Here is a 13,260-nt window from a genome sequence, read left to right on the forward strand (position 1 = left end):
AAAATTGTTTTGTGGACATACACACTCAAACCACAAATGTGTCGGCCGCATTAGACTTCAAAATTGAATATTGCGTAAAGACAGTAGTTGATAACTTGATATCATGAGTATATATTTTGCAAAGGAAGAAATCGATTGTGTCAATTTAGTTGTGATGAAATAAACATACAAGACAGGGAATTAATTAGCACAAAATAATCATTGAAAAAGTGAGTAGGAAGGAAAAGTACTGTGCGGAAATGAAAAGAGAAAATATTTTTATCCGTTATATTTATATATATATATATATATACACACACATATAGGAATAGATACATATTAAATACATATTTTATACATTTTTATGTAGCAAAGGCATATACAAGAGTATGGAGAATATTTAAAAGAGTGAAAACCTCTTTTGGAATCCTTAATTGCTGTAAGTATTGATTCCCATTCGATGTTAGTGTCACATATTTCCATGTTTAGAAAGATTAAAGACTATGTATATTAAATTAAAGAGGTTTTAATTGAGGTGGCCACGACAACCTGGACCATTCGTTTCCCTTTAGGTGGTATTAATTAGTTAATTAAACTGTGGTAAGGACAGACAGAAAATATAGAGATTAGCAATTTGTATTTTGTTTTGTCTATGTTATATAGTGATGTCCAATACGCCTTTCTGTCTCGTTCCCCAATTCGGACCTCAAGAAAAAGAAAGATAAATTAAATAAATGAATAAATTAAAAGAACTCGATCTAAACATAGCCCCTATTAAAATCTTCCTAGTTCTTAATCACATGAAGCAGGAAGAATATTACGATAATCAATGAAACTCCTTTACATCAATTGCATTTAGCCACGGACACGTAGCTGACTGTGTACTGCGTCAGCCTTAATACATGCTGAGTTAGCTATAGGAATCTTTTATTCTAATATTATAAAATAAAAATAGAATTTAAAGATAGATTAAAATATAGTAAACTTTTATATTAGAAGAGTTGTTTTGAAGTCTTGTGCTTATAAATGAAGGTCTACTTGGGCTTTTCTAGACCATAGACCATATTTTAAACATTTTTCAGGATTTTTATTTTCTATTCATATTTGTTACGATCCAAAATCCACTCGTCATGATTACACGTAATCTCAACCCGCTAGGTAAGCCAACTGATAACTATCTAATTTAAATATTTCTAATGTCAATTAACCAATATGAATTATCTGGATCTATCCCAAGGACCAGGTCTGGAAGTACAAATTATGAGTTTCTAAGAATAGAGTTTAAAAAGTTGATATGAAGAAAATACGTCTTCTGTTTGAAAAGTACATAAACAGAATTTTTATGATCTAAGGCTATCGTAAACAAGAGGCAGCTACAGCAGGAACGCAAGTACGCCTTCGAATCCAGCAACCATCGAACGCAGCAACATCGGCATCCGGGATCTGCACGCAATGTGAAGGAAGTGCAGTATGAGTACAACCGATCTCATGTATTCAAAAAGTAATAAACCTAACCTCAAGTTGAAAGCAGTGACGAGCTGGAACATTGGTCGGGTCCAACACCAATAACCAACAACAGTTCATACAACGTAGAGCATATAAACAAAGGAAACAATCTTAGAGATAAAAAAAATGTTCAACTTTTGCATAGTTTTCTGAAAATAGTTCCTCTTTTCAAGGATATCAGTAAAAGCCCAAATCCTTTATCGAAATCTTTATCGATAAAAATCCTTTCCACGATAAAAATCTTTCATTTCCTTTCCAAGTAATAAGTGTGAAATACCACTATATGCCCACATATCAATATGTGTAAAAAGTCATGAATGATGTGATACCGTACATCATGAGAAAAATGCGTCTCTATGCATGTATGTCATATATACATGTCAATGTCATGTACCTCAGAAATGAATCATGTACGCACACTCTCAGAGTACTCAGCCTTACTGTATCACACCTTCCACTCATCATAATCAACCACTCGGTACTGTATATGGCTCATACGGCCTTGGGAAGATCCATCTCGGAATATATACATCACTGATTATAAGTCACCCAGTACCGAGGAAACATGCTAATCCAGCCTCATGGAGAAGATCCATCTTCGTACCAAGGGAAGATCCATCCTTGAATATAATCAACTGCGCTCACTGGTAGTAGGCAGACTCTGGAGGGGCTCCTTCAGCCGAATCACTATAACAAGCCAATCATGATATAAATCAATCAGGCCCCTAGAACCATGACATATTTGCTTACTTGAACATAATCTCTTTCCACAAAAATAAAAGAAATGGTTCATTCCTAATACGGTACAAAAGTTTGCTTTAGCTAATGATCCAATCAAAGGAATAATTGGAACAAGGGTATCGAACTTTTTATTCGCCTAAAGGGAAGAAAATTTTCCAAACCCTCAGTTTAAGTCTGACGGAGAGAAGTATTCAAACTCTTGGGTTCAAACCAAAGCTGATCTTCTCCACGAGTCTGCATCCTCATTTCAGTTTAGCCTTACTCAATAATCAATAAAACATGCTGCGGCGTGCAGCCCAATCCCATAACTCTCTCTCATAATCAGGCTCTCGGCCTCACTCAGTCATCAATCTCTCCAGTCTCACCCATGAGCTCACAATGTCATGAAAACTGACCCGGGACAATGATATGATATATCAATAAGTAACAACTAAGATATGATATGAATGCATGAATGTGACTGAGTACGAAATATCAATGAATTCAATAAGATGATAGCAAGAAACGGCCGCTTGGGGTCCCAACAACATCAGCATAAAACTTAAACATGATATCTAGCATGATGTACAGCTCAGTTACTTTATCACATGGTGAAAAACACAAATATCAACAAATTGGGCCACTAAACAGTGCCTTGGAAACAACAGAGTCACAACTTACAAGGTGCACGCTCACACGCCCGTCACTTAGCATGTGCGTCACCTCAACATCAATCACATAACACATAATTCGGGGTTTCATACTCTCAGCAATAAGTTTAGAAGAGTTACTTATCTTATACAAGCCAATTCTGACACCAAGCAAGCCAAGCGAAGTTCCAAGAATGCCATAACGCGCGTTCTGACCTGTGAACGACTCGAAACTAATCAAAAACAACTCAAATACATCAAACAATGCTAAAGGAACCAATTCCAATTGAAAGATCGAATCTTTAATCAAAAGCCCAAAATCGATCAAAAAGTCCAACCGAGCCCGCACCTCGGAACCTGACAAAACTCATAACGTCTGTCAATCCATTCAATTACGAGTTCAACCATACTATTTGTCACACCTCCTTTTTACTACCCCCGAAAGGGTATAAGAGAGTTTTTTTCCAATTTAAGTGATAATCGAAACAGGATTATTTATTAAAGATCAGAGTCGCCACTTGGGATAATTTATGGTGTCTCAAGTCACCGGTTTAAAATCCTAAATCGAGAAAGTTGACTCTGTTTATGTCTTCGAACACAGAAATCCGAATAAGGAATTTTGTTAATCCGGAAGAAGGTGCTAGGCATTCCTGAGTTCCGTGGTTCTAACACGGTCGCTTTGATCATACTTGGCGTAAACAAATTAATTGGTTACTGATTTTAGAACCTATGTGCATTTGCCTCTTTTAATTAAGAAATTATCTTGAAAGGGATCACGCGCACGTGTACCCATTTGTTTGGCGTGTCAAAAATCATGTCGCGCAAACGTGTCCACAATTAGTAACACTTTATTATTATTAAAAAAGTTCGGCCGAAGTTGCGCGAACGCATACTCCGGTTTTGTTCTTAAAATCGTAATCATGTCATGCGAACGTGTACGTAATCACGATGGTATATTAACGTGCCTAAAGTAAACTACGAACATTTATCATCTTTATATCTAGGTTATTAATATGAGGGGCATGAATAATTAAATTGTGGATGGTACACCTCGGACTATATAAACCTAAATTAATTTAGCGGCCTATTAAAACCAATTTATTATCAAGAAGAATTTGATCGAAGTTATGCGAACACATACTCCAAATTAGTTTTTAGAATCGTAATTATGTTATGCGAACGTATACATAATCACGATGGTATTTTAAACGCGCCTAAAGGCCTTTCTACGAATATTCATTTTAATAACTACCTTGCTACCTTGATATATTAAACTAATAATAATCAAATAGGACACATTCATCACATCACACTAAAGCCCAACCCCGATGACCCGACCTACTGGAGCGCACATAAAACAATGAACGAACGAAAACAAATAAAAATGAAATCGCACATTCCTTTAAACTAGCGTTCAAACTCAAACCTGTAAACAACTAAAACTAAATGAGGCATAAAAAAATAATAATAATGACAATAATCATAATTGAATTAGTTTACTTCAGCAAAGGAACATTTGATCTGAATGCAAAATCATGTATAACACAGGAGTGCAACAAACGAAATAACTTTTTGTAATTATTTAAATAAAAAATATTTTTGCTTGACCTCGTTTAAGACAGTACCTGATCCCATGAAGAAGGCTATGAAGAAAACTTTGTAAACGTATTTGACTTCTCATTTTGTTTTAAGAGGCATTCACAGTATACATTCAGTCAAATTTTCCTTTGATGCTTTGAGATTTCTTTTATAACTTCTAGAACATCAAAAATCTTCCAACTGATTTACAAGAAGAACACTTATATGAGATTGAAAACGAACAGACTCGTCACCCGGAGACGACGACGGAAATCTCAAACCGGCGACGACGTCGAGCATAGAGCCTCAACAGAATACTCGATCAAGGTTCTATTTTTCGAAGAAGCCTGCTATTTGAGAGGGTCAAACCTGAAAGGTCGCCGGAGCTATACGTTTCCGGTCAGATCTGGTTCTGTCCTGTATGTGTGTGTTTGTTTCTTGGCAGCGGAGAGTGGTGAAACGAGAAGCAGCGACTCAAGGTCATTGGTGGCGGGCTGGGGTCACAGCAGTAACAGTAGACGGCTAGTTTTTTAGGCTAGGGTTCTAGGTTTTTGTTTTAGTTTATCAAGAAAGAAGAAGAAGGGTCCTCATGGTTTCTTCATTTTTGTGCAGAGTCGTTTCTCCAAAAAATGATGAAGAACGGCTGCCTGACAAAGTCTAACTCTAGGTCTCTTCGGCGTTTTTTTATTTTTGTTGATAAAAGAAGGAGAATATTCAAGGGTCTTGTGTATATCCCCCCTCAGAAACGGCGGATTGTCTAGCTTTTAGGTCCTAGGGTCTTAGAGTCTAGGGTAGTATAGGTCTAATTTTGGTTATACAAAGAGGGTTTTTAGGTCAAGGGGTATGAGTTTGGTATTATTGGGCCTTAAAATTGGGCCAAAGACTAAAAAATTAACTACAAGATTAAAATGGGATAAATCAACCCAAAACTAATTCTTCCTTCTAAATATACCATTTATAATATAAAATATATAAAACTAATCTTAATTAATTGAACTAATACTATATTAAAACATGAAACTATTTTTGTGTTTCAAGATTATATAAAAATAAAAATAAGGTACTATTTTTTTATATTTTTTATTTAAATTTATGAAAGATACGTAAACTAAAATGTTTTTTTTTGTAATTTTTATTTTTTTGTGACAAAATAAAGTAAAAGAGTCAAAATTAGTTGAAATAAAGATATTAGGCCTAAACTAAATATTTACATGTTGAAATATAAAAAATCTTGGGGAGGGTCAAAAATCACATGTCTATAGCTGTCCCTCTTTGACTGGGAACGCGAAAAGTTTTCAGACAAAGAACGACTAGACAAGTTTTTTGACCCGACCCTTATTTAGAGAGACCAAAAACTAAGAGAAAAGAGAATATGACTGAGCCCTGGTATCAGAGCTGCCTACATATCCTTGGCTATAAAGGAATCGGGCCACGTGTAGTTTAGAAGTAGAAACAGTGATGGAGTATACTGGGGTGGACAGCCGGTCGAAGTGCCGTTCCGCCGAGGTTCCAGTCTGCGGTCCTGTTATTACATCAAAAATCAAAAAATGAAAAAGACTAACTAAACCTGTCAACTATGAGTTACAAGATTCCTATCTATAAGTCTTCTGAAGCTTGATCTTGAGTCTTGAATGGTTCTTCATGAAGACTTTGGATTTGAACTTTGACGCTTACTAGTTGCAGGTGCTAGTTCATTCTTCTTCAGCTTTTCGGACCAAAATCGGACATACCATTCTTGTGACTTCAGTCATATCTTGAGCAACTCACATTTTCATTAACTTCTGCATCTGGATTCATTTCTTGCCTTTCTTTTTTTTTATTCTGGATTATGACTAACTTCCGTTAATCATCTCGGACTGTTGACTCGCATTCTTGCCGCGAACTTCTTTTGTTGCTAACTTGAATTGCATTCTGAAGTGAATTCCCTTATTCTCCAGGTGGCACTTGATTGCCAACATTTGAACCGTATTCCCTTCTTCTCCAGGCGGGCGCCTGATTACCAAAACTTGAATTGTATTCCCTTTGTTACCTTAAACTGTTTTCCCTCGAAACCTGTGTTGTCTTCCTTTGAAACTTGAACTGCTTTCCTTGTTCTCCAGGTGGGTGCCTGATTGCCAAAACTTTAACTCTGTTCCCTTGCTCTCTAGGTGGGCGTCTGATTACCAAAACTCTAACTGTATTCCCTTGCTCTCCATGTGTGCGCCTGATTGCCAAAACTTGAATTGTATTCCCTTGCTCTCCAAGTGGGTGCCTGATTGTCAAAACTTTAACTGTATTCCCTTGCTCTCCAGGTGGGCGCCTGATTGCCAAGACTTAACTGTATTCCCTTGCTCTCCAGGTGGGTGCCCGATTTCCAAACTTTAACTGCATTCCCCTGCTCTCAAGGTGGGCGCCTGATTGCCAAAACTTTAACTGTATTCCCTTGCTCTCCAGGTGGGCGCCTGATTGCCAAAACTTGAACTGCTTTTCCTCGAAACTTTAACTGTTTTTCCTTGTTCTCCAAGTGGGTGCCTGATTGCTAAAACATTAACTGTATTCCCTTGCTCTCCAGGTGGGCGCCTGATTGCCAAAATTTAACTGCATTCCCTTGCTCTCCGGGTGGGTGCCTGATTGCCAAAAGTTTAACTGTATTCCCTTGCTTTCCAGGTGGGTGCCTGATTGCCCAAAATTGAACTGCTTTTCCTCGAAACTTGACCTGTTTACCCTTGTTCTCCAAGTGGGTGCCCGATTTCCAACACTTGCACTGCTTTTCTTTGAAACTTGACTTGTTTTCCCTTGTTCTCCAGATGGGTGCCTGATTTCCAACACTTGCACTGTATTCCCTTGAAACTTGAACTGTTTCTCTTTGTTCTCCAGGTGGGTGCCTGATTTCCAACACTTGCACTGGTTTTCCCTCGAAACATGACTTGTTTTTCCTTGTTCTCCAGGTTGGCTCCTGATTGCTAAACTTGAACCGTCTTCCTTTGAACATTGTTGCTTTCCCTTTGTTCTCCAGGTAGGTGCCTGATTACCAACATTTGCACTGTTTTTCCTTGAGACTTGAACTGCTTCTCCTTGTTCTCCAGATGGGCGCCTGATTTCCAACACTTACACTATTTTTCCTTGAGACTTTGAACTGCTTCTCCTTGTTCTCCAGGTTGGTGCCTAATTTCCAACAGTTGTACTACTTTTCTTTGAAACTGCTTTCCCTTGAAACTTGAACTGTCTTCCCTTGTTCTCCAGGTGGGTTGCCTGATTGCTGAACTTGACCCGCTTTCCTTTGAAACTTGAACTATTTTCCCTTGCTCTCCAGGTGGGCGCTTGATTGCTAAAATTGAACCCCTTTCCTTTGAAACTTGAGTTATTTTCCCTTGTTCTCTAGGTGAGCGCCTAATTACAACAAAACAGACAAAACAAAAGAAATTTTTCTGCCCCAGTTTGATATTGGAAACATCTGTGAGTGTTAACCAATTCTTGTTATCAAAGTAAGCTCTAAGCTAAATTCCCTTATCCTGAAAAATTTCAAACCAAGTCTCATCTCAAAAGTGAAAAACTTAAATGCTAAATTATACTTCCCCAAAAGTAAAACTCTCGTCAGACCTTGTCACTTGCGAGGGTCTCAAAACTTACTAAATCTCGTTATCCAGGAGGGTACTAGAAACTTACTGCCAAGCCTGTCTGGCACCTGCTTTCCTCACAGAAGGTTTCTCCGGAACAAACAAAATTTCCCGCCCCTGTTTCAATCAAAGAAAACTTGTGCGTTTAAACATGGTGGTTGGTTTGCGGCCTTGACTTTGAGGGCGATTGCTCCTTCACTTCCCATGATAACTGCAATTTCAACTCGAAAGACATTGCCTGTTTATTGACTGACCACTTTCTCTGTCACCCTTATCATGGAAAATACCTTTAATCCGTTCAAACCCAATATCATTCATCCGTTGCATTATGCTCATGCATTGACATATACTGAACCTTTGTGTTTCACATGAATCCCAAAGCACGTCAATTGCCACCCACTCAGTGCGCATAATGTTCTTTCCTGACTTAAACCACTGGCCTTGGCCTTGAGGTCTAATGTTCCTTCACTTGCCATGATAACTTTGATTTCCGCTTGGAAGACCTTGCTTGTCATTGGTTAACCACTTTCTCTGTCAACCTTATCATAGAAAATACTTTTGATCTGTTCAAACCCAACACCCTCTATCTATTGCATTGTTCATGAATTGACATATACCAAACCTTTGTATTTCACATGAATCCCAAAGCACATTGATTGTTACCAACTCAATGCACATGCTATTCTTTCCTGACTTATGCCACTTTGATGTGCTAGCCAGATCCCGTTTTGTGCAATTGGAAAGCTGGTAGCAAATTTTGAAGTCATTTCTCACTTGTTTTGACCAAACAGACTCAGGAAGAGGAAGTAAACAAGATAAGAGGAACAAAATAAAGGACAATATAAAGAGATGATTCCTAACAAGAAAACTACAAAGTAGAAACTTGTCAGATATGGATACCAACTCTAATGACCATGACATGCTCCTTTGGGTTAAGTGGCCTAATCTGTCAAGCAAGTCTGATGCTCAACTCTTGTTATACCCCTAAACCGTGAAACTGGGCTTCAATGCTCCGATTATCCAATCTGATTCACGATCCCTATTCGACTTGTAGTGCCCGAAGGGTTTTCACCATCAAGCCTCTCTCATTTTGTTCTTTCTCTCAACTCATCATCGCCTTATGGTTCCTGTGAAGGTTTTCGCCAATGAGACTCTCTCATTTTGTTCTTTTCTTCTTGTTTCCTCTGATTCTGCAGATGACAAGGCATTAACCATGGTAAAAACATCATATACTATTGGCATGTCTAAACTCAACACTCTCAAAGATTATCTGAGAGGTCTTTTTGGACTGTAATGTGACTTTTTAGACAGGGTTAGAAAGAAATGATATCATAAAAGCTCAAAATAACTAAGACAACGGGGTTAATTTATTTACAACTTTTGGAATCCATTCTAAAAACTTTGCCCCAATTTCTAAAACAATGTAATTTGATTCTCTTTTTTCTGTTTTTCTTTTTGATGGAGTGACTAAGAAAGACAGTCCCACTTTCGACTTCGTGGGATTATGAAATATTTTATTTGGTATAACCGAACCATAAGGCTGCCTACGTATCTTGTGGTGACAAGAATCAGGTCAAACGTAGTTCACACAAATACGTTTTGTTGTTGCTATTTTTCTTTGTTTCCTTTTTCTTTTCTTCTTTTTTTTGAATTTTCCTTTTGGAATGAACTTTCTAAAATAAACCTATGGGGACATGAACTCTTCTTTTTTTTTCTTTTCTTTTTTCATATGACTCTAACTTGATTCCAAAAGAGGGGAGGTCAAAGAAATCAGTACATGCTCAAAAGGCCATCGAATGGTATAAGTGTTTGGGTAGCTGAAAGAGGGCCTCCCAGTCTCTAAGAATACTAAGTGTAACACATGCAACTTGAAGATGAAAAATAAAGATCATGCATAGCATTTCATTTGTAGCATCGGCGTTGGTATCACAGATATGCTTTCCACCTTTCTTTAGAGCCTTGTCAAGTACAGAGCTCTTCTTGGATGACTTCTTCTTCAAAATGGATGTGCTCCGTCAGTTTGGAGAAAATTCCCTTGGCTTTATGTTGTAACTTAAGATGCACTTGAACTGAAAGTTGCTCGTTTCAAATTGTCTGGGACGCACTTTCTTGTAATAAATTCTTGTGGTCCTCTTAACTTCCCAAACTATCTGCCCCAATTTCACACAATTCGGGTTTTAAGTGATCTCAAAATCCCTTTACTTACTTCCCTCAAATGTCCTTATCATCTTCAAAATGGTTGCATTACTTCGTGATTAGACTAACTTTTAAGACCAGGCCTATAATTATGCGTTCCTGTCATATCACTAGAGTCAGCAGGGAAAGAACTACAAAAAGAGAAGAGAACTAAACAAAAAAATGGCTAGAAATAACAAAAAACAGAAAATTGCATTAGACAAACGGTGAAAGAGTTTGAACAACTAAACAAACAAAATAAACTGGGTTACAACCCTGGAACAAACCTAAATATCACTAAACGAGTTACTACGACTAAATGAACTAGGCAAAACAAAAGGATAGAAGGGTTTGAGGCACAAGGCAATATCCGGATTACAACCCTGAAATAACCCAGACAACAGAAATGTGAATAAAATGAACCACCAAGACTCCTCCCTGGCTAGCCAAGAAAGGAGTGTCTTTCCAATTACCAAGCTCGACATCTTAGCCACTAAGTTCCACCTCAATAGTACTATGATCATTACCAATTTCAATATCATTAACTTTAGTCAGCGCGTTCCCAAGAGAATTCTCATGCTCCCTGTCATCACGCATCATCCCTACAAAGTGTGCATCATCATGTGTAGGTAAAGGATTCTACGCGATATGTTGGGTGTCACTGTCCTGGATCACAATTATCCCTTCTTGAATCATTCTTTCTATTTCCTTTTTCAAAGCACGACAATCTTCAATGCTATAACCTTAGACATTAGAGTGGTACATGCACCGTACAGTAGGATCAAAACCTTTTGCATATAGGTTCAGCGTATAGCCTAGGAGAGGCTCAATCAGGCCAAAATGTTTTAACTTTTCAAACAAGTTTGTGTAGGATTCTATGATTGGCGTGAAATCATCTTTTTGCCTTTGTTTCCCTCCATGCCTCAGTTTTCTAGGGTTATTGGATGATCGAAAATGCTGTGAAGGCGCACCAGAATTTTGAGATGCTGGTGCTTGCCCTAGGGAGTGACCTAGTGATTGGACAGATGGCCGGATATTGTTCGAATGATAATACTGGGGTGGATTATGTGGGGCTTAGGGATGTTCATGGGGTCAATATTGAGGCTGAAAGCGTTTAGCATGAATTCCCACTGGATCATGTCGTTGGTGGGACTCAACAACATCTTTTCTATCAATCGGAGAATTGACCCGAATAACTTGTTCGTTTCATCTGAACCAAAATTTCCTAAAACTTTCTTTGAGTTTCTTTTCCATCTGAGATAAGGCAGAGCGGTCTGGGATAATGTCTTCATTGTACTGATGGTGCCGAACAAAATCTTGAGCCATGCCATCCCATGTATGCCACTTAACAACATCTTGACGAGTATGCCATTTCAAAGCTGCCCCAGTCAGGCTCTCACTGAAATACGCCATCAGCAACTCATCTTTCCCGCCAACACTTCTCATTTCACTGCAATAACCCCTCAGATGGGCTACTGGATCTCCACGCCCATCATACAAATTAAACTTTGGCATCTTAAACCTTTTCAGCTTTCTGGATATCTTATCTTGCTCCACTGTCTTAGCAAGCTTTGCAGTCTCACCAAGAGGCACAAAATGAAGAGCGTAAGAGTATGGACCCGAGACTTTGAAAATTGGTTCTGGAACATAGTGTTGGGCATCGGGAATTTTGAACACAGTCTTGCTAGAGGATCGGGGATAGGTAGCATGTGGATGAGCTTCAAAAACATGAGTGGTCAAAGGAGTGGGACATGAGGTAGTTCTGGGGGGTGGAGTGTGAAAAGGTTGTGGGGAGATATCCTGGACTTGTGACAGTGGCAGAATGGTGACAAGGCTTTCAGTGTAGTTAATGGAAACTGATGGTGGAGGACGCCCACTAATCTAGGCTTGGTAATTTCGGCGATTTGTCCTTTCAACCTTAAGACCTTTTCTTTCAACTCAGATTCTGATTCAAGAATTCCCTTATACGGATGAATAACCTCTGTGTCCAAGTCTTTGCTAGCCATGACTACCTTGCTCTTTGACCTTGTGTTGTATGGAAGAGTTACCAGTTTAAGAACCACAAACCAACCACCCATCTGCTATAATGAGGATGACAACGAGGAACAAAATGAAGTCATCATGTTAGCATTAGGGCATTTAACATCTAAAAATATCACATTACGTACAATGCACCTAGCAACAATTAACGGTTCCAGAATGACTTCAAGGGCCACAAGGTCACTTGACATCATCCCAATTTGTCCATTTGAATCTTCTTTTTTCCTTTCTAACACTTCTTGGCTTGCTCATTTTCCTTCCTCTTCTCTTTTTTTAATAATCACTCTTTTCTTTCTCTCTTTTCTCACATCACATAATTTCACCTCTTTTCTCTTCTTTCTCTTTTTCTTTTAATAGAAAAAAAAAATGATTCGATTGAACCCTATGTAGGTTGCCTACGTATCATGACGCTGCATGAATCAGATCTTTGCGTAGTTCGGGAAGATCGAGAATAAAGTAAACAAACTAACTTTCTCAACTTCTTTTTCTTGTTTTTACCTTAATAAATACTCTGATGAGAAATTATCAAGGAAAAACACCTAGAAGAGAAAAATATATTTTGATTTTTTTTAGGAGGAAAATATAAAGGATGAACCAAAGAAAAATATTTTGAATTTTCATTTGATATCCTGAAGAAAAACTTCGAAACAAGAAATGAAAAAGATAAAAATGCTTTTGGATTTCAGTTTTGATTATCTACGGGAGAAACTCTTAACATAAATAAAAGATAAAGTTCTAGTGAAAATAAGAAGAATACTTATTTTTTGTTTTTCCAGAGAAGAAACTCAAAAGAAAATCTTTTTGGATTTTGGAATTAATATCTTTAAAAAAACTTTTAAAGATGTGCTAAAAGAATTTTTTTTTTCAATTTTTAGTCTTAATGTACTAAAGGAAATATAAAAGTAATTTTTATTTTGTTTTGAGTTCTAGATATTAATTTACTAAGGAAAACTACCTCAAAAGATTTTTTTTTATTTCTGGAATTAGTATTCTGAAGAAAACTTCTAACGGAAATA

At 37.6% G+C, this 13,260-nt stretch overlaps 1 long non-coding RNA gene across 1 annotated transcript; it reads right to left on the reverse strand.

Moving 5' to 3' along the window:
• Positions 1 to 1,209: 1,209 nt before the first annotated feature.
• On the reverse strand, positions 1,210 to 5,201 carry LOC104229790 (uncharacterized). Its single transcript, XR_011405083.1, has 3 exons — positions 4,481 to 5,201; positions 1,880 to 3,071; positions 1,210 to 1,422 (listed from the first exon to the last, which is right to left on the reverse strand). It is a non-coding gene; the product is annotated as an uncharacterized lncRNA (long non-coding RNA).
• Between the last annotated feature and the right edge of the window lie 8,059 nt (positions 5,202 to 13,260).

The sequence above is a fragment of the Nicotiana sylvestris genome, chromosome 2 (genome assembly GCF_000393655.2).
Source record: "Nicotiana sylvestris chromosome 2, ASM39365v2, whole genome shotgun sequence".
Taxonomy (NCBI): Eukaryota; Viridiplantae; Streptophyta; class Magnoliopsida; order Solanales; family Solanaceae; genus Nicotiana; species Nicotiana sylvestris.